General features: G+C 35.4%; 1 non-coding gene across 1 annotated transcript; it reads right to left on the reverse strand.

Moving 5' to 3' along the window:
* Positions 1–5,367: 5,367 nt before the first annotated feature.
* Trnat-ugu (transfer RNA threonine (anticodon UGU)) lies at positions 5,368–5,441 on the reverse strand. Its single transcript has one exon. It is a non-coding gene; the product is annotated as a tRNA-Thr (tRNA).
* Positions 5,442–22,427: the final 16,986 nt, after the last annotated feature.

Below are 22,427 nucleotides of genomic sequence, written 5' to 3' on the forward strand. Positions count from 1 at the left end.
AACAACAACCTCCCATGTCAGTTGTGGATCCAGGCTGTGAAAAAGAAATTTGGAAAAATGCTGTGACGGGCACTGCACATTCACATCGTGTAATAATAGTATAAAAATGTTCCACAAAATGGCTTCAATTGGTTACACACATTAAATTTTGGAGAACCAAAATGCAATAATTAAAATTATATTATAAAGAAAAACATAATAAACAACTAAACACTGTGGTGGACCTCACCGCCCCTGTCACCCGCTTGCTATGGGCTTGATTGCACATATTGGTATTATTATAGTTGTGTGAAAATCAGAAGCAATCGGTCTGTCTTCCCCGTCCAGCCCCCTCTGGGGAGCCTCTAAGTCCCCTACAGCTATCAAGCTAATACTCTAGCACTAGTTCCATAATATTTATCTTTGTCTCCATTGCCCAAAGCCGTAACCACGGTTACCAATCCTGCAATTTGGGTAGCCCAACTGGGCTACTTTTCAATTTTCATTGCTACTTTGGGCTGTTTCCTGTCACATAGAAACCAATGGTTAGGAAAATATTTTGGTGATTTTTTTCACATAAGGCGCCATAATTATCCATCGTTTTTGTCTCATAGAAACCAATGCTTGAGATAAAACTTAAGTGACTTTGTGATGATCTGATCCATGATTTGGGCTAAAAACTAGCAACCCTGGCTGAAACCCAAAATAAGACGATATGGGAGCCATGTCATGAGGGGATGAGGCTTGTTAAAGTAAACAAGAGTTTAAATGATGCTCTATGTAATAACATGGACCAAGATGTTATGAAACTACTAAATGGTATAGATGTGAGGTACAGAGTACTAATAGCTGCCCAGTGACATCTAGGAATAAGATAACCCCTTTATTGTCAAAATAGATGCATCAACAATACAGATTCAGTGATGGCTGCTTTTTTCAAATGTCACACACTATTTGTATTGACCCAAATATCTCTGGGAGCAGCATGGTGCAGTGATTAAGGTCTTTCAGTTCAGTGGCCATAAATCACATTCTTCAAAAAACCATGATGCAGTCATGTCTACAGTAGAATTCATCTCGACCTTTGCAGGACTTAACCCCATTAAAAGCTATTAAACCAAGATAACACTCATTGAAACAGCTCAACTGATTAAATCGGATCTTCTCTGGTTGTGCACAAGTGTCTGTTTTCATGTGCGATATCGCAATAAAGCTGGTATTATAGCTTCAGTTGGGTAACCGATTATAAAGGAAACAAAATGAAACAATGGTATGTGTACCTTTGTTCACGAAATGAGACAATTGCCTGCTTTTTGTAAACCAGCATTCTTGAAAATGAGCAACATAATGATTGTTGACTTAACACGGTTTGGAAATAATTTCTTCATATTTTTGGTGTTATCTGTCGTTTACATATCCTTCCTAAAACACAAAAGTGTGACCCTCTCCAAACACCTAAATTAGCTAAAAATTTAGGACATGTTACAAAACTATATTGTCTAGAATTTTAGAAGAGTACTTTTAATATTGGCCGGTTATTTTTCACACAGCGACGTTAACTAGGCAATGTACTATTACCTATAACATTAACTAAAACACCAAAGTACGAATATTTCCAAACATCTAAATTAGCTAAAAATTTAGGACATGTTACAAAACTATATTTTCTAGAATTTTAGAAGAGTACTTTTAATATTGGCCGGTTATTTTTCACACAGCGGCGTTAACTAGTCATATCCCCATACTTTTAACGTAGGGCTATTTGTAGAGGTCACGCGTCAATGGGAAAGAGCACTGTGTATTGTGTATAGGAAAACGGACAGTAACTGCAGTATGCCACATCAGCAGTAGATGGTATACTGTGTTATGGCTGTATTTGCAGGTATCTTAGTAAGCATGTGGATTGTGTACAATTGTTATCATCAGCAGATAGCAATTTGCATAACATTGCAATCAGAATTGGAAAGTACATAATACAGCAATCTTCAGTAGATAGCAAATCACATTTTATTGTTATCAGCAGTAAATACCACATTAGCTAATACTGCTATAACTTAACTCTTTAGTAGATAGCAAATTACATATTACTTCTATTCACAGACCTGCTACATTGTGTAATAATAATGCTGTCTTCAATAGATAGCAAATCACATGGCATTACTATCAGCAGAATATAATGCATTGTAAAATATTGCTATCTCCAGTATATACTGAATTACATATTTCTAGCAGCAGTTTAACCACATTATAAAATACTGCTATCTATATTCACATAGATAGCGAATTGCATTATTACTATCAGCAGTATATACTAGCACATGGTATATAATACTGCTATCTTCAGTAGATAGCAAATAACATAATATTACTATCAGCAGTATATACCAAATTGTATAATACTGCTATCTTCAGTAGATAGCAAATGACATAATATTACTATCAGCAGTATATACCACACATTATATAATACTGCTATCTTCAGTAGATAGTAAATAATATAATATTACTATCAGCAGTATATACCACATTATATAATAATGCTATCTTCAGAAAATAGCAGTATTGCCACTTGTGAGGTACATGCAAGTAGCCCACAATGGCAAATGTGAAAGTCATTTACTAATATAAAACATCTGACATTGAAATTAGGATAATATGAAAGTATGCAAGTACTTTTATTATCACTATTTGATTTGATTTAATTTGATTCGGTATCTCCATATTGCACATACAACAATACAAGGTAAATAGATATAAAATGCATTAAGATAAATAAGATATAATACACATAAAAAACAGAGCAAGGAGATATCACAGGATAGCCCTTTAAGCCCAAAGGCTTATTTCCAAAGGGGCCCTTTATACATAGAAGAGCAAAAGGCATAAATAAAAACAAAAACATACAAATAAATATATATATACAAGTGATCATTAATGTCTGTACACAAGTAGTCAACACAACACAGAATAGCCCTTTACTATCATAGTGCAGTTATTTGCAATGTCGTATGAAATAGATATAAACTTATTATAACAAAATTGGCATTATTGATCATTTGGGGGTTACAGTTAGACAAAAAAGTGTGAGCAGAAAATATCTGAAAATCCCTTTACATTAAAATATCATATCCATTAGACTAACCAGGATTCTATTCCAGGACTAAAGCCGCTTTTTTTTAACACTGGCCAATATGTCTATAAAAACCACACTATTATTGCAGTTATATTGCCTTATTATAATAGCTCACACCATCCAATGCTACCTTAAAGGGCATAATAATAGTCTTGTCTTGCAAAGAGGAAAAGGAGTTTTTCAAAACATTTCCAGCTCTCTATTGATTCATCTTAGCACACAGACCACATGCCATTTTTCATTCCCAAGAAGCTTGATAAAAAAAGCGTCGACCAAACAAAGCAAAAACATGCCTTCTCTACTAAGGCTCTAACTCTTGTTGATTCTCCAAACAAAACCTTTTCTGAGCCAATTTGAAGTTTGCTCTCTCAGCGACTCGTCCGTCGCTATTTGTCCATTTATCTACCAAAGCGGTTCATCCTTCCTCTAACCAGACCGTTTTGCCGTTTTTTATTTACTACTCGAGGGCGCTGACCATACGTGAAATGGTGTTATTAGATTTGAATCCGGTGGTTGGTTCCGTTCAACTCCTTATGATGGTGAGGGTTTATTGTAATATAAATGGACAATGATTAAGTTATTTTTCCACTAGATTGAGAACTGTTGTGGGAAATAAGTGAAGCTAAAATTGAAATCTATGTCAAATCGTAGGGATTTCATCGGGATGTCAAGCGAGTGCTGCTTGGATGACTGTAAGAGTCATGTAACAGGTTATAAAGAAAAAGTAAGCTTTTCATGCCAGAAGGGCATAACCTATATAGATTTCCTAGGTCAATGCATCCTTTTATCATGGCTTACCTATTGTTTTGAAAGTAATGATGTGACCAACTCAAGTTTGTATAAATACTGTGTGCAATCCCATCTTTAGGCAAAAGGTTGTGTAGTTTACTTATATTAGCAATGGGATACTTCTTTTTAAATTGGTCTATGCCGTCTTCATACTAGGGCCATTTCACATACCATATAGCTGATATATAAATGACAAGATGATACTGTCTATAAACTTGGTCCTATCTAAAGTTAATTTTTTATTACTTCTGTGGTCCGAGCTGTGCGCCTAGCGTAGACAAGCGTGCACACAGAATAAATAAACAATCACGCTGATTGGCTGATCAACGCACTTGACAACAAGCCGGTTGCATGGTCTTGGCCTTGCGCATAGTAAGGCGACCTTGTCACTTCTACTGCGATCGCAATTCACCAGCGCGCATACCGGACCACGGAAGTAATAAAAATTAACTTTATGACAAAAACCATTTTGTGATAAACTATACATATATAATATCATAAACAAATCCACATGTTCTGTCATAGCAGAGAAGATGTAATCTTCTCTGGTCATAGACAACCTGATCATCAAAAGGTTAAGCACAGCTTTTGGTAGCATTCAAAGTAGCATTCAAGTAGCATTCAAGTAGCATTCAAGTAGCATTCAAAGTAGCATTCAAAATAAGTCCTTTTGCACAGAATATACAAAATGAATGTCTTGACTTGACTTAATTCTACAGTCCGGTGTGGCCCTTTGACCTCATCTAAGTCAACTGCCTGTACTTCTTTATTTCTTGGACCTGATGTTCAGTATCCTCCAGTGGCATCCCCATGCTCAGTTGCATTTGGTCTTTCCATCTAGTAGGTGGGTGACCTGGTTACCTATAGGGACAGTGATGTAATTCTTGTAGATTTGGAAAGAGAGACGGTGATTAGGTACACAGACAACATGGCCATACCATCTCAATTTGTTGAGCCGGTTCTTCCAGAATGGTCAGTGATACATTCTTCTAGAATGGTCTTTATTCTATTCTTTCAGAATGGTCTTTGTTACTAAATAAATGTCAGATAAACCTAGAATGATCCTAAGGTTGTGTTGGTGGATAGTCATGACAAATGAACTGCCACACAAAGTGTCATCATGTGACCTATATTTTATCTTCATTGAGTCAATAAAATAATTGTCATCTGCCATTAATGTTGCTATATATTGTTTATGGAATGTCAAATCCACAATGGAGGAAGCCATTCCCCCAGTTATTCATGATGGAGTGAAAGTTATTGTAAAAAAGGCATGGAATGTGGTAACATCAAGAATTGGGCTATTCCATTTAAAATATACACTACCTCTGTGGAAGATTTAGCTAAAGTCTTCCATAGAGGGAGTATGAGTTTCAAATAGAATAGACAGTTGGGTAAATTCTACATAAACATTAATTTTCACCAGGTTCGCCATCGCAAATAATAAAGGAGACAAGGAGAAAAAGTGATCCCGCCTGGGAATCGAACCCAGGACCTCAGGTTTACAAGACCTATGCCTTAACCACTTGGCCATGGGAGCTTCATGATTAGGCTGGTTGAAATTCAAACCCATAAGCGGTCACTTAAACTTATCTCCTCCCTGCAAATAGCCCATAGTAGCTAGAGCCGTAAATGCAAGAAATAAATTGCCATTGGGTAAATTCTATTTTAAATGCTCACTCCAGTTGTGGTAAAGCCATAATACAGAGGGCATATGGGTTTCCATATCTTTCCAAAATCTTCCACGGGGGTAGTGTGGATTTTAAATGGAATAGCTCATTGTTTTGCAGATAAAATGATGTTAAAAGTTGCCAGCAATCAAAACCTGCAGTGGACAACCATAAACTTTGACCAGGTTATATATTTTGGATAACCTCTTTTTTCCCTTAACCCACTGGATACTGCTGGTCATCTAACAGCATTTCTGATTGGTTGAAAACTTGAAATGCTCATTTCAATTACCAATTATGACTCAGCTTTAAACTATTTATGGTCAAACTTGCATTGTAGATGATCTTATTAATACCCTCCTTGATTGGTTCAAAATTGGACACAATATTCATTTTGGCCAATTGGCTGGTAGTTCTCATGGGGTTAATTATAGAAGCAAGGTTACAACAGGACACATCAAATAAGCAGGTTTGATTAAGGAAATCGGATATAGAGCTACCTCCTTCCTTATTATGACAAAGTAGTGATAACCTTGAAGGAGGAGGATATCATCTTCCGTGACGTCACCATCACCTGTCGATTACCATGATTACGAGGGTTATCAAAGTAAAAATATAAAGGAGATAATGGCACCTGTACTGATGTTGTCTATGTATTCAAGGCATAGCCTACATTCTCTGTACTCTGTAGACTTCAGGGAGGGGAATGTAACTGTTGTGTTTGTTTCATACTATGATTGTCTTGCCTGAACACAGGGAGGACATCATCAACACAGAGGGTATTATATTATATTGACTTCATCACTACCTGCATTGATTAGCATGATTGCAGGACATTAGTTCAAGGTTAATCAAAGTAAATATAGTGGAGACAAGGAATAACCTGTATTTGAGAGTTTGGTTTATCCATAGACTAAATGGGAGGGGAATGTAACTATTGTATTTGTTTTATACTATGATTGTCTTGCCAGAACACTTGGAGGACATCATCAACACATAGATGATATCGTATTCTGTGACGTCACCATCACCTGCTGATTAGCATGATTGCAGGACATTCAATGAGTTCAAGGTAAAGCTGAAATGATTGCAACAAATGAACTGAGACTGATTAGGCCCAAAAAAAAAAAGTTCATCTCGCCCGCGTTTGTAAAATCCCACGATTTGACAAAAAACAAATGCGGAAATTTTTTTATTTCAAAAAAAAAAAAAAAAAAAGTTCTAGAAAAAATCGGCAAAAATCAGACTTTTTCTCAAAATACCATGAAAAAAAAGTCGGAATAAAAAAAAAAAAAAAAAAATCGCATTTCACATTTGTTTTAAATTTCTCATGAGCTTTGAGACAAACCTTTTTTTTTTTTTTTTTATGAAGGCATGTCTATATAGCAGTGGTGTAGCCAGGGGGTAGGGCAAGAGGAAAATGCCCCCTAATTCCCTTGTTTGACACTAGCCGTCCTGGTATATAAGATTTTTCGGCCTTTATTTTTATTTTTTTTACATTTTGGCCTGTTTTTACCCAATTTTTGACCCTTGAAAGTTGCCGTCCCCCTCTGACAAAAGTCCTGACAGGGCACTGTAGCCTAGATGTGTTTGATATGACCAATATGTACAGAATTCTCTCACATGTGTTATTTTTATTTAATTTCTTTTGTTTGGCTAAAGCCAGGAAAAACACAATAGTGCAAAACACTAAAATAAAGAGGGAGTGAAAATATATAAAATGACAAATATAAATAAAAATTTAACATAAGGGAAAAAAAGTGCAAAAGGAACATAGGGTGGGGGTAAACAATTCAAGTGAGTACAGTCATACAAAGGTGGGCTCTGGAACAACCTTTTTATAGGTAGATATAGCTCATAGAACAAACTTAAATATATACATTTTAATCTTATAGCAGCAGTTCACAATGCACGCTGATGTCTGAAACAGACTTTCTTTTTTTGTTTTGCCTAATATTATGCTATTTGATATCTAACAAAGGTAGCAGTATTATACAATGTGGTATATACTGCTGATAGTAATATTATGTCATTTGGTATCTCCTGAAGCAGTATTGTACAATGTGGTATTATACTGCTGATAGTAATATTATGTCATTTGCTATCTACTGAAGATAGCAGTATTATACAATGTGGTATATACTGCTGATAGTAATATTATGTCATTTGGTATCTCCTGAAGATAGCAGTATTATACAATGTGGTATATACTGCTGATAGTAATATTATGTCATTTGCTATCTACTGAAGATAGTAGTATTATACAATGTGGTATATACTGCTGATAGTAATATTATGGCATTTGCTATCTCCTGAAGATAGCAGTATTATACAATGTGGTATATACTGCTGATAGTAATATTATGTCATTTGGTATCTCCTGAAGCAGTATTGTACAATGTGGTATTATACTGCTGATAGTAATATTATGTCATTTGCTAGCTACTGAAGATAGTAGTATTATACAATGTGGTATATACTGCTGATAGTAATATTATGGCATTTGCTATCTCCTGAAGATAGCAGTATTATACAATGTGGTATATACTGCTGATAGTAATATTATGTCATTTGCTATCTACTGAAGATAGCAGTATTATACAATGTGGTATACCGCTCATTCTACAAAATCCGGTGCCAATCCACTAAAAAAATAGAAAAAATAAAAGTTGTTCAAAAAGACCTGCTTTTTGTGTTTTTTAAGAGTAAATTTATCACTACTTTCAGAAGTAAAAAATTGGCAACACCACTTGCATATTTTTCTTTCAGGAAGTCATGATGTTTTTTAACACTAAAACTCAATGTAATGTGAGCTATGTTACCGACTACAAAATGGGCTGGTTTTACTCAATCGAAGGTCATAAAAAGCAAACTAAAGATCACTTGAGTGAAATGTAAAACCGATTTCACCATTTCATAGAAGTTTTGAAGATGCGTGAATGAGTGTGTAACGTAGCTCACAGTAACGTAGTTCACGGGTTTTAATGTTTTTAATGTGATTTACGAACGTTAGAACGTTATGTCGGTTAATTCTAATATAAATGGGGTTCGACCACTGGTAGCTTTCACATATTATTAGGAAGTACATGCAATACAAGTGCATACTTTAGAATCCTGGTAACGTAGCTCACCAATCTTAACATGGTCGGTCGAAATTTCAATGTTTACAACATTTCTATGCCAAAAATGCTAGAGCATCACGATTTTTACTGTGATTTTTAAAAACCTATGAGTGTTTCCTTTCAAAAACTGCAAATTGCATTGATACCTCTGTTTTACTTCTTTCCAATAACGTGTGTTAAAAAGGGGTAACGTAGCTCACGGCGTTTTGGTGGAAAGTGCAATTTATTTTAGAATTACACAAAGACGTTTTAATCACTAAAAAAATAATGTTGATAAACAATATGATGGTGCGTTATCTAATTTAAAAAAAACAAATATGTAAAGAAATCACGTTTATTCAAAGAAAATATTCAGGGTCAGATGTGACACTTGAGCAGTGGAAACGCATTTTTAGCAATTTTTGAGCCTTTGCAAGGGTTAATCAGGCTGAAGAAAGCATTGAAAGTATGGACAACTATATATGTCCGTGTAGATCTCGTCGAGTTCTACCAGAAAAACAACATATTTGATGCCCTAAATGCTCGACAAAAGTGTTTGTGGACCAAAGAATGGAAAAAGGCTATTGGCACCGGATTTTGTAGAATGAGCGATATACTGCTGATAGTAATATTATGTCATTTGCTATCTACTGAAGATAGCAGTATTGTACAATGTGGTATATACTGCTGATAGTAATATTATGTCATTTGCTATCTACTGAAGATAGCAGTATTATACAATGTGGTATATACTGCTGATAGTAATATTATGTCATTTGCTATCTACTGAAGATAGCAGTATTATACAATGTGGTATATACTGCTGATAGTAATATTATGTTATTTGCTATCTACTGAAGATAGCAGTATCATACAATGTGGTATATACTGCTGATAGCAATATTATGTCATTTGCTATCTACTGAAGACAGCAGTATTATACAATGTGGTATATACTGCTGATAGTGATATTACGTCATTTGCTATCTACTGAAGATAGCAGTATTGTACAATGTGGTATATACTGCTGATAGTAATATTATGTCATTTGCTAACTCCTGAAGATAGCAGTATCATACAATGTGACATATACTGCTGATAGTAATATTATATCATTTGCTATCTACTGAAGATAGCAGTATTATATAATGTGGTATATACTTCTGATAGCAATATTATGTCATTTGATATCTACTGAAGATAGCAGTATTATATAATGTGGTATATACTGCTGATCGTAATATTATGTCATTTGCTATCTACTGAAGATAGCAGTATTATATAATGTGGTATATACTGCTGATAGTAATATTATGTTATTTACTATCTACTGAAGATTATACAATATTATAGCTATAGATATATGTATGCAGCTCTCATTTGATTGGTAGAATATCTTGGATCATCATAGGTATCAGAAAGCAGCACAGAGATTGGTAGAATATCTTGGATCAGGTATCAGAAAGCAGCACAGAGCTTGTGCTAACCATATAGCACAATTTTGCAGAATGTTATATATTTGGCCTACTACTTGCTCCAAACCTTCACCTTGCCCCATGTAGAGATATCAAGGAAACTCAACACTTGTCACAATCATCGATCAAATCACTTATCAGACAAGTATTTCTGTACATGAATCGTTATGATCTTTTAAAACAATCATTGTCATTGCTGCAGGTGTTGATGATTAAATAAATCATTTATATTCAAACGATTTGTAATGACGCACTAACTATCATACAATGGTAGTTTTTCTTTACACATAATGATGAAAACAAAATTACATTTGTGTAACAGTTATTGCATCACGGTTCAAATACGGGTCGATCTTCTCAAACTGGAATGATAATTTCCTGTGACAAGGGAGTGTCTATATTTATGACATAATCTATAATAATAATGCCAGAGATAGTATGACATTGATAGAATCAAGTACAGGTAGCGTGACCTTTCAAGTAGCAGGACCTTTTAAGTTAATTTGTGATAATTGCTAGGCCTATTTCAGGAACTGTTTAAGGGCTGGGGTATGAACATTTGGACAGTATTTATTGTGGGACATTAGAGCACATGAGACTCAGATCACATCAGATTTCAAAAAATGAAAATTATTTGATATCAGAAAGACATTCTTCGTATTCAGAATGCAATTTGATATGTCTGATGTGCTCTCATGTCCCACAAAATATACTGTCAAAACGCTCATTCCAGATCCCTTAATCACGTACTAGAATAACAGTTTGTCCATATTTTTATTAGTGCTGTGTTTTTCTTATCACACACGGGGATGCCAAATTCAGCATGGTATGGTGCTAGCAGTAGATATAGAGGACAGCAATTTACACTTTCAGAGCAGGTTATTTACATGTTTTATGCAATAGACATAATATATTGTGATCAAATAAGCCTATATATGTGGGTGTCGACTGCAGATGACAAGTTTCAAATTTTTTGAAATTTCAATAATTTTAGTAATGTAAATTATCATTAACATATTTGGAATCAGCATAAAAATTGCATCAAAATGAGTACAAACAAGCCTAGTATTGGTTCAATAGTTCTTGAGATAGCTCTTGGTATTTTCAGAAAATTTCTTAAAACTTGGACTTTTTATGTTGAAGCCTATGACTAGCATGCAGAGCATTAATGGTTACCCCACATTCACCTTGTAACTGTGCATCAATAATAAATATGTTTTGATATCATTTCATTTTCAATTGAAATAGACTATCACAAGGGCTTTATGGAGGCCTAATTATTTCTGATGTATTGCAAATATCAAGGCGAATGTAATTGTTTATAATGCAGCACTAGATTATCATGCATTGGGTAATATTATGGTTAATAGATGATCTAGATATAGTTTGTTTGACTTATTATTGCAAAAATTATGCAGTTTTTGTTGCTGTGAATATCAATAAAGTCCCATTAATGCTTGCGTAAATTCATATAACTGTGTCCCAGCTTTGCATTACATAATGTGCAACTAGTTAGTATAAGTGCTGCAACCAATAGTGCACATGCAATTCTATAAGTACTAGTTTAATTTTTTTTGACAGTTATAAGTCGAATAAACTATAGTAATGTTGATGATTTAGAGCATGATTAAGGGAAGGGGTATGAACGTTTGGACAGTATTTATTGTGGGACATTAGAGCACATCAGACATATCGAATTGCATTCTGAATACGAAGAATGTCCTGATGATATCAAATAATTTTGATTTTTTAAATTAGCAATGTAATACACATTTTATGGCAAATCATTAAAATTGATATTTTTGATATTTAACAGTACTTGAAGTAAACTTTATAAATCTGATGATTTATACTTAAAGTGTATGTAGGTGGGATGAAAAAGCCGACGATCAATTGAAAATTTTGACCTTTCATTATTGAAGATATGGATTTTTTCCCAAAACACCAAAAAAAAAAGGTCTTTTGGGAAAAAAAATCCATATCTTCAATATAAAAGGTCAAAATTTTCAATTGATCGTCGGCTTTTCCTCCCAGCTACATACACTTTAAGAATATATCATTAGATTTATAAAATTTATTTCGAGGACTGTTATATATCAAAAATTTGAAAAATATCAAATTTTAATAATTTGTCATAAAATTTGTATTATATCGTGAATTTCAAAAATGAAAATGATTTGATATCAGAAAGACATGCTGCGTATTCAGATGCAATTCGATACGTCTGAGGTGCTCGCATGTCCCACAAAAAATACTGTCGAAACGCCATAAGCGCTCATTCTAGATCCCTTAAGATGGTGATAGTGGTAATAATGATAGGGTGGTGGTAGTGTTGTTAACAATGATGATGATTATGGTGATGCTATTGCTGCTGACGATGATATGATAACAATGATAATAACTTGTGGGATAGGCTTTTACGACAGGAGTTTATAGCAATTAGTAAGTTTATAGCGGGTTCACCGTCAGACAAGTTTAAAACTGTCAAGCTTTCGTCATCTCTGCAGTTGCATCAGCAGATTGGTGAGGTCTGCTTGTTCTCTTTTGACACAGGGCAATCTTCAGTGAACAGCTCTTTTCAAAGCCACCCCTCATTTTTTTATTTTCTCTGTTCATGGGCGGTCTTCAGTGAATGGCTTTTCAGAACCATCAGTAGGAAAGGGGCAGCCTACATGTCTCATTCTTGGGTACTTTGTCCTAAAGAAGTCACAGTTACTCCTGACGAAAGCTTGACAGTTCTAAACTTGTCCGACGGCAAAGCTGCTAAAAAGTGTAATGTGTAATGATAATAACTATGATGTTCATGATGATGCTGGTGATCATGATCATGATGATTAAAGATGATGATGATAATGATGATGAAGATAGTTACAGGAGATGAAAGGTGAAGAGACCATAATGACAAGCAATATCAGCATCACTGAGGAGAGCAGAGAAAAAGATTAAAACAATTAAAACAACCCCAACTCTAATGCTAATGGCTATCTATCCAAGTAACATCCTCTTCACTATCCCGTATCACTCTCATCCATGCCCTGGTCACCTACCACATCGCTATACAGACAAGATAGAAAACCTAGCGTAATCAATAGTTGTAATCGGCCAATATAGCGCCAGGTCTGCCCTTTAATTAGGTATAACATGGCACTATTGATCACTATCTGTCTTAATTGTTTTTATCTAATCAATAAATCTGATTAACCAATTAGATAAACCCATATGGTGGAGGCATGTCCAATGCAGTACACTGTGTAATACAGAAAAGGACAAAATGTGCATACACTGTCAGTGTAAGATGGTGTTTTTTTTCTTGTTTTTTTTTTACGTGCGTCTATTTAAATAAAAAGTTGTATCTCAGTTTCAAACAGAAAAATGTATGTAAAAAAAAAGAAACGTTAGGTAAAATCTGATGAAAAAAACCAAAAACTTCTGTAAAGAATGTGGACATTCTATACAAAAATTTTTTAAACACAAAGCAAGCAATTGCTATTGTTTTGGGGTTTTTTTACAGAAAATTTCTATATTTTTTTTACCTGAAAGAGGATAAATATGACCATAAAACATTATGGAAAGATTGAAAAAAATCTGGAAAAATATAAAAAAAATGATGCAAACATATTTTGAAAATTTTGGATTTTTTTTGCAAAACATTTTTGGTCAAAATCAATCCACTCTGATTGGAATAATTCTTTTACTTGCATACGACTAGTAAAAACAAAATATTTAGAAAAAAAATTACCAAAATGCAAAAAAACTGATCCGGATAGTGAACAATGTTTTTTTCCATCGCTAATGGAAATGAAAATATGATAAATCTGATCTCATCAATAAATCTGATTAACTAATTAGAGATAAATCCATATAGCGGCATGTTCAATAGACTGACTGGGCAATGATCATTTACAAGCCATTGTATCTGAAAAAAAAAAAAAAAACATAAACAAGGAGGAAAAGTATAAACAAATGGATTAACAGATAAACAAATACTTCAATTTTGTTTTCTATCATAGTAACGTAAATTGCAAATATTATTGTCTTTCGCAGCTTCGATATCCAAAAAGGGGGGTCTTTCCAGAGAAACATACCTGTATGGTCATTTGTGTTAAGTGCCCCCTGGGGTCTTACCCCCTTGAAATTTGCCTTGCCTCCCCACTTTGAAAAATCATGGCTATGCTACTACTGTTATTCATATTTCCTTCTTCAAAAACGTCAACAAAATCAAATATGCATATAAATATAAAGATGAACATGGTAATGGTGATCACAATACCAATCTATGAACGTGACCTTCCATTGACCATGTTGACCAGGTTTCCATTTCTCTGGCAACCTGTAATCACAGCCAGTCCTAATTGGGCTAATCATCCAATGAGCCTAATACCTATTGCAATGTGATCGGATAATAGCCTTAGGCCCTGCTGCGTCCTGTACTCGCTAACAAATACTGCTTGCTACATCTAACCACACAGAGAACGCTTAACTCTATGCGTGATTGCACGCTTGATTCTGGTCTCGTAAAAAAATCACCCAATTTGTCATTTCATAGCGATAGTGAAAATGTGGATGTTGATATCCTAACATTCAGTAGTCCAGTACAAACAAGCCTTGACTTAAGATAGAATTATTCAAGTAAGCTTATACAATTTTTTGTAAGCTTAAATTACCAGGAAAATAGGCTTACAGAATGCAACCCCAGCATAGATTGTGCTACAACCAGCGAGACCCAAACATGCCATGAGAGTAAACTGTTGATCAGGTCATTAGTTCTACCCTCAGGGCTGCTATTGATATGCCCCGGCCTAATTTAAGCCTAGAAATCTATTCTAAACTGAAATGATACAATAGGTCTTAAGTACTGCCCTGGCAATCTTATGAGGATCTGCGAAGAGCTCAATCTATACCCCACAAAGTTGCATCAGATACAAGGAAGAGATATTCTTTCATTTGAATTCTTTGAGGTGAAACAACAAGCCAAGTTTTACACTCCTTTTCCTTCTTACTTGAGAGAGTGGAATGCTCTAGCTCATGAAACAGAAAAAGAGAGATGGTGGGTAAGAGGAGAGAGAGAGCAAGAGTTATATTCAAGAAAAAGAGGCAGAGAGCAAAACAGACAAAAAAAACAATATATAACAGAGAGACTTCAATAGAGGGGGAGAGAGAGTGGGAGAGAGATAAAAAGGGAGAGAGTCTGGGGGTGGGGGAGGTCTCAAATTTGGTATGTGTAGGGGTGTGCTACTGAGAATTTGAAAGGGGACCCGTCAATATACCAATTTTGCAAGAAATATGGACCCCCATCGATAAGCCAAATGTCAACATTTTTGACCAATTTTAACACAAATTATTGTAGTTTTTACAACTTCCCCCCCCCCATATTATGGGGTAAGTTCAAAAATGTTGGCTACAGTGATGTGAAATTGAACTATTTTCTGAAAAAATTGAGAAAATTTTGAAAAAAGGAACCATCCATATACCAAAATTAGCCTAGAAAAAGGGGCCATTGATTTATCAAAAGGCCGAAAATGCTACCCATTTTTGCGGCACGTCTCCTAGGGTCATTTGTACTGAGTACCCCCCTGGAGGAAAGACTATCGGTATCAAAAGAAGGTGAAACTGTCTGACTTTCCCTTTCTTTCTGTCTGTCTTCCTTCCTTTAATTTGTATCAAAAGAAAACTCAATAAATAATGTGTTTGTTTTTGTAATTAATAATTCAGTAAGAGTTCAAATCCTTTTTGTATTTTGACTAATACTGAAAACTGCAGGCAAATAATAACACATTTTATTATGTGTCAGGCAAACAATTTTTCAATACTGCTGTGAATATTGAAAATAATGCATACAAACATGATAAAATCATCAACTTGCACGGCATCGCTTTAAAATCGACCTGATACCGGCTTCCTTCCAGCTCATCTCCCATATAAATCACCCATTTAGAATGCACTCAAGAATTGAAACAAATTTTAAAAGGCAAAAAACAAGACTCGTAGATTTGATGCTAGATTCTGACATTTTAAGATGCACTTCAAATATCTTCGATTTCTTAAGTATTTTGACTGCAAATGTTGAACATTGAAACTGACATCTCCGTGCGTGAGCCTCCGGCCACATTTTTCCACGGAGAGGATTCTCTCTTCTGCCCGATTAGGCACTCAAGACTAAGCGAAGTGTAAAACTTAACTAAAATCACGCCGGTTGGCTTGACTGGCGAATGAGTACATTCCTACGCTCTCAACATCTTTTATCTAACAAATACGGCTAGACAACGACTGCAGATGTTTTGTACCAGGAAGGGAGCATGACCTAGGGTCGTCGCTATAGCAACAACGAGTAGACATGTCGTATTTGAGTACCAGTTGAGTGCCACTATAAGGTAGCAGAGCATGGCCTGAAACAACAAAGGAACTGTGGATGTTTCTAACCTCGGAACTGCTGACCGAATTTTGAGCTAATTTGCATAAATTTACATTTTGATAGTGTAGAAGCAGCTGTTTGGGGTATCCAGGACTTTGTAGCTATTTAAACACCTAGAAGGTTTCCTCTTGGGACCTGGCTGGCTGTCAATTTCTTTCTTACTCTATAACTTCATAATATCCATATAAGATGGAACTGGAGAGTGACATGAATTGTTAACAGACTTTCCTAGATAGTAGCACACTGGTCTACTCCAGTTGACATCCATACACCCCTTATGGCAGACATGACCTTAATCTCCCACACAGGGTGTGTGGATTTTAAATGGAATCACCCATTCAGGTAACTCCATTTGAAATCCACACTCCCTGTGTTGAAGATTAAGATCAAGTCTTACATAAGGGTGTATGGATTTCAACTGGAATGTCAGTTGTCAGTTTGGGTCCTACGAGACAACGATCAAGGTCGCTGTTTCTTATTGCGTGGGGATAAAGGTGTCATAGTTGATGCTGTTATGTTCTAATAATGGACGTTTATGTGTTGATGTTCATTCATGGCTGATATAAATAACGCAGGACACTATCTCTATGGAAATGTCAGGTTCAATCAGAAGATCCACGTTGAACTTTTTCACCCATCTTTCTTAGGCCCCATTTATTAAAGTTTGTCTCAAAGCGCCCGTGCACATTTGAACATTTGTGCGTGTTAAAAATGCCTGTATAGGCTGTATTGTCAACAAAATATATTTTTTACCATTCAAAAACTTTTTTTAATAGTATTTGGATAAATGTGCCCAAATAGACAATATGTATATCCTGATAGCATAAAATATAGAACACAAAACTCAAATCATACATTTAGTTATCTGTGATATATTTTTGTGTAGCATTATGTGAAATATTACAAGAAAATTGGGTTCTCATCAATTACATTGAAATTTTTTTTTAAATGTATTCCTCATAAATATCAGAGGAGCTTTGAGACAAACTTTCAAATCAATGGGGCCTTATTTGCTTCAATCAGGTTAGCTTTTGGTAACAAACGGGCCGGGAGAAAGAAAAACAAGGGGCAGTTATATTTAAGTATAAAAGTTGCAAAAAAATAGCAAAATTCATAATTTTGAGAAAAAATAAGCTTCTTAGCATTTTGACATAAATCCTCTCTGTATCTTCAGAACACGTACTCTCATGTTCATGAGGTCGAACCAAAGACATACTTCTTCATATGGAATTAATGTGCCTATCCATTTACGTTAATGATGTCTAACTAGTTACTTACTTGAACTGGTCTATATATTCTTGAACTAGTCTATTTCAGCTATATATGAACCTCAGCTACTATCTTGGATAAAATGGTAAACATGGTACAGCACTGAAAATGCACAATTGATATTACTGTATGTATTTCTCTTTCCCTGATATCACTGGTTCACTTTCCCAAAAGCATTGCATGTTGGATAAATAAATAATAGTGGATGTTTAAACGTATGCCATATCATTCTTACAATCACTGTTAATGTTTTTTTTTGTCTTTTGAGTCACAAGAGTAAATAGATGACTCTTGATCAAAATCAAGAAAAATATGTGGTGCACATCTTCAGGTTCAACTTATCGTGGGTCAAATTAGAGCACTACTTTTGAGCTCTTATTCAGATTGGTTAGGTCAGCCCTTTGAGCTATCACCAACTCCGTGAGGGCCACTGTTGGCTACAGACTGGGGCTAGTTTTACTTAGTACATCCTGTATGTGCATGATTTATTATAAACATGAGTTTTGCCTGTGACCTAATCTCACATAGATAAGCCTTTCCTCTAAATCAAGCATGATCGACCTATATTTTCTGTTCAAGTTCATCAACCATACATGTGAATTAGTATATGAATTAGTATGATTAAAAAGTGTGTTTGGGTCTGATTCATACGATTAATGTCAAAATTAATCACATTGTTTTCAAAACTAGGACTCATGATGACCTACACTTTTTTGCACTATTCGGAACTTTTTTGCAGCTTTTTTGTAGCTTTGCGTAAATTTGCGCGTGAGCCAAGGTTAAGGGAGATGACTGTGTGATTTTGCCCCGTTTTTGAAGGGTCAGTTCATATCACAGAATTAGAGAAGGAGAACCAGGACTCCCTATACCGCCACGTATAATCGCGCCGTGAGCTATGGGGAGAAAATTGGGGGTATTCGGGTCCTTGCCGACGGTGCGCGGAGACGAACGAAAACAATTCTGCGTCTCATCTGAAGCGTCTTGGTACTCGCGTGCAGGTCTCAACAAGTGCGTCCATCATCCATGTCGCACTTGCATGACAACGAATATCTCGAGTGCATTCCGAGGGAAACCGAATACCCCCAATTTGTTTTTTTCAAGATGGCGGTCGAGTCCTGGTTCTCTGGTTTTAATTCTGTGGTCCATATAGTTATATGCTTGTATAAGTAAGGTTAACATGAGTTTGCCCATGGACTACTGAATCTGAAGACATGTAGATAAGCCCCTTCTCTCTAGATCAAGCATTACCGACCTATATTTTCCATCCAAGTTCATCATCCATAATGTGAATTAGTATAATTATGAATAAGTATGATTAGAAAATGTATTTGTGTCTGTTTCATATAGATTACTGTCAAAATTAATTACATTATTTTCAAAACTAGGACTGATGATGACGCATATGGCCAAAACATTAATGTATAGAAAAATATTAATGTAATTGACCCAATGGATTTGAAAGAAGATACCGGTAGTGATTTACATATGGTTCTCCAAAGTTGGATGACATCTTTGACAACATTATTATAAATGAATGAAAATTAGTAAATGAAAGGTAAGAACAGTTCCACATACATACTACATACTACAACACTTATAAAGCGCCTTTTCGAGATAAGTTTCAAAGCGCTGGTAAGCAAAACACAAAAGATCAAAAATATAAACATTAAGCAATAATTAAATATAACAATGGTGACGTGTTTCCCCTAATTTAGCTAAGATGGGGTAATATGTTTGCAGCAATGTAATGCATATCTAGAATGCACACAGAAGTTTGTCCTACTATTTCATGTAAGCCATCAGGTACAATAGTCAGTATCCCTACAGACCTATGTTGGTAGAGCTGCATCTTTTGATTTCTGGAGGGATGGGAGGTTTTTGAAAAGGAATGAGTGAAAAAAAAAGCAAAAAAGCTATACATTAAAATTTCGCAATTGAAGGCGGCAAAAAAAAAAAGAAAAAAAAAAGAAAAAGAAAAAAAAAAAAAAAAAAGAAAAAAAAAAAAGAAAAAAGGAAATCCAGAGCATTACACACAAACCCACACAAAATGTTCTGAAAATGCAACTCGGCCTATTTCTGATCACTAAAAGCCCATTTTAACCTCGCAGCCCTCCATTTTCAAATCCTAAATCCCCAGCGTCTATCATCTCAATCGCATACCTCGCATGCATAGTTAAGGGTCAGGCTTAAAGCTTATATCCCCGGACTTGCACTTGTAAGCATGTCACTTATGTCAATAGCCAGTGCATTCCCATGGCTAGTAAGGCTTGAATCCTAGGCCAGGCTATCATAATATTGATACTATTACTGCTACCATAACAATACTGCACTAGTATCAGGTGTTTAGTGTGTGTATATTGGTTAAGCTACAAGCTTACATACCATGTGGAAGTATTCAATGCTATCGTTTTGCGTATAGTCGTAAGTTGCGTTGCAATTTAATCTCCTGAGAGCATATTGTAGCAAGTTTATGATTGAAAGCTTGAAAAAGGCTATCTCATGAATGACTGAACTAATATTTAACATGTTTAAACTACATCTCAAAATGAATTTTTCATGCCGATTTCAAATATGGCATTTGGCACCCGCATATATGGAGGGTTAGCAGCTCCCTCAACCCTGGCATACAGGTACAGTACTCTACTTGGTGCTGATGGGTGTGGGATTAAGTAGATCCCAATGCAGTGAGTGAAATGTAAATGAGCCTTCACAGGTGAATTAGTACGGGCTATTCTAGTTGAAATCCATACACCCGCTATGGAAGATATGGCCCTAATCTTCCATACAGGGAGTGTGAATTTCAAATGGGGTTACCTGAATGGGTGACTCCATTTGAAATCTACACCCCTGTGTGGGAGATTAAGGTCATGTCTTTCATAGGGGTGTATGGATTTCAACTGAATAGCCCAAAAGCAGGGACTAGGTATTAATGGTTGTGATTTGTGAGAAATTGAGGCTGTGTCAGAGATGGATGGGAATGGTATAATATTCCTGTTCTATCTCATGCAGTCACCATGTTGTGTTATAGCTGTATTCACTTGCACAGCAGCACCTTGGTATCCACTATGTGGATTTATAAAGTATTTATTTATCTTATCTTATATTTTTAGCATACGAACATCTCTCTCTCTCTGATACCAGCATCATCATATTGATAACACACCTGTTAGACAAACCCATGAAACCAAGACTTGTACAGGGCTAAACCCTATTACAGACAACGTCGATAACCTACAACAAAATCCTACATCCTTAGAGACTCCTTCCTGATTGGTTGAAATGTCACCGTGCATGACAGTAAACCTAGCACGCATCACATTGTATATCAGGTTATGTCCCTTGATATAGTTATTATCTCGTTCTTACATTGATATCTTGTGATGATGATCTAAACATTTACACAAATATCATTCAATCCTGTGTAAGCTTACTTGTCATTGATTTGAATACAGCAAAGCAGGTTGCGCCGATATCATCATATGGCCTCATATACTTATATGATGGTATAATTCAAAGACGAATCCAATGAGGCAAGTGATGGTCAGAATTTATTCAGCCTTTACTGGCCTACGGGTCCCCTCTGCACCAAACTAGAGTTGTGACTGCGCAATTGGGTAGATTAAAGCCTACTGCGTCCCCTCCGCATCGAACTAGAGTTGTGACTGCCCAATTGGGTGGATTAAAGCCGCTTAACATCAATATAATATTGTACGCTTTCATCATATATTGTACGCTTTCATCATTCTTTTACCTACATTTTAGATCTGATAGTGTGAATCTTCTTCCCACTCATTATCATCAACATTGTTACCACAGTCATTGAACCAAGGAGGAAGAAATTGGGTTTATTATTGAGAGGTAAATCCCCCCAAAAAAATTTATGCATATCTTTACACAGGAAAAGAAGTCAGAGAAATCCCTTCTGTGGCAGCATTTTCCAGACAGAGCTTCCTGAATGCTATATTGGTTTGCAGACATGTCATGTGATTGTATAACTACTTTTGTTCGTGATAAATCTATAACCTGAAAACTGTTTTTTAAGTCAAACATTATTAAATGAAATTCTAGTAATGATAAGCTTAATGATTAATTCAATTTGAGTCTTATTGAATGTTTGTGCTCCCCAGTCTGTTCATTCAATTTCGAGAGTATTTTATGAAGGTATTTGATCAAGAACACAGCTAGGTTATTATGAACTAAACATACTCATCATGCTCTAAGGATCTGACAGTGCTTTATATTGCCTTACATGCGGAGATATTTTTCACAACATGCATTTTCATTATTTTTCCTATAAAAACAAGAGCCATTACCACATGTGTCACTCTACTATGATCAATTTGTGCGTATTTCATTTACATGAATGAGAAGATTTTGCTCATATGCGTGACTATTCTGAACTTACTTTTTAAAAATGTTTTAGTGAAAGTGTGACGATCACACTGAGTCAACGTCCCATACAAGTTGTTACAGTGACATTTAGCGGTGTTAAGAAATCATTTTACTGTAATTGAAGACAAGAATAGAATTATATAGCAGAGAGAATAAAACTGATCATGATCTGTTGATCTCTCAGGATATTCCTTCACCTAGATATAG

Source organism: Amphiura filiformis, chromosome 14, assembly GCF_039555335.1.
Source record: "Amphiura filiformis chromosome 14, Afil_fr2py, whole genome shotgun sequence".
Taxonomy (NCBI): Eukaryota; Metazoa; Echinodermata; class Ophiuroidea; order Amphilepidida; family Amphiuridae; genus Amphiura; species Amphiura filiformis.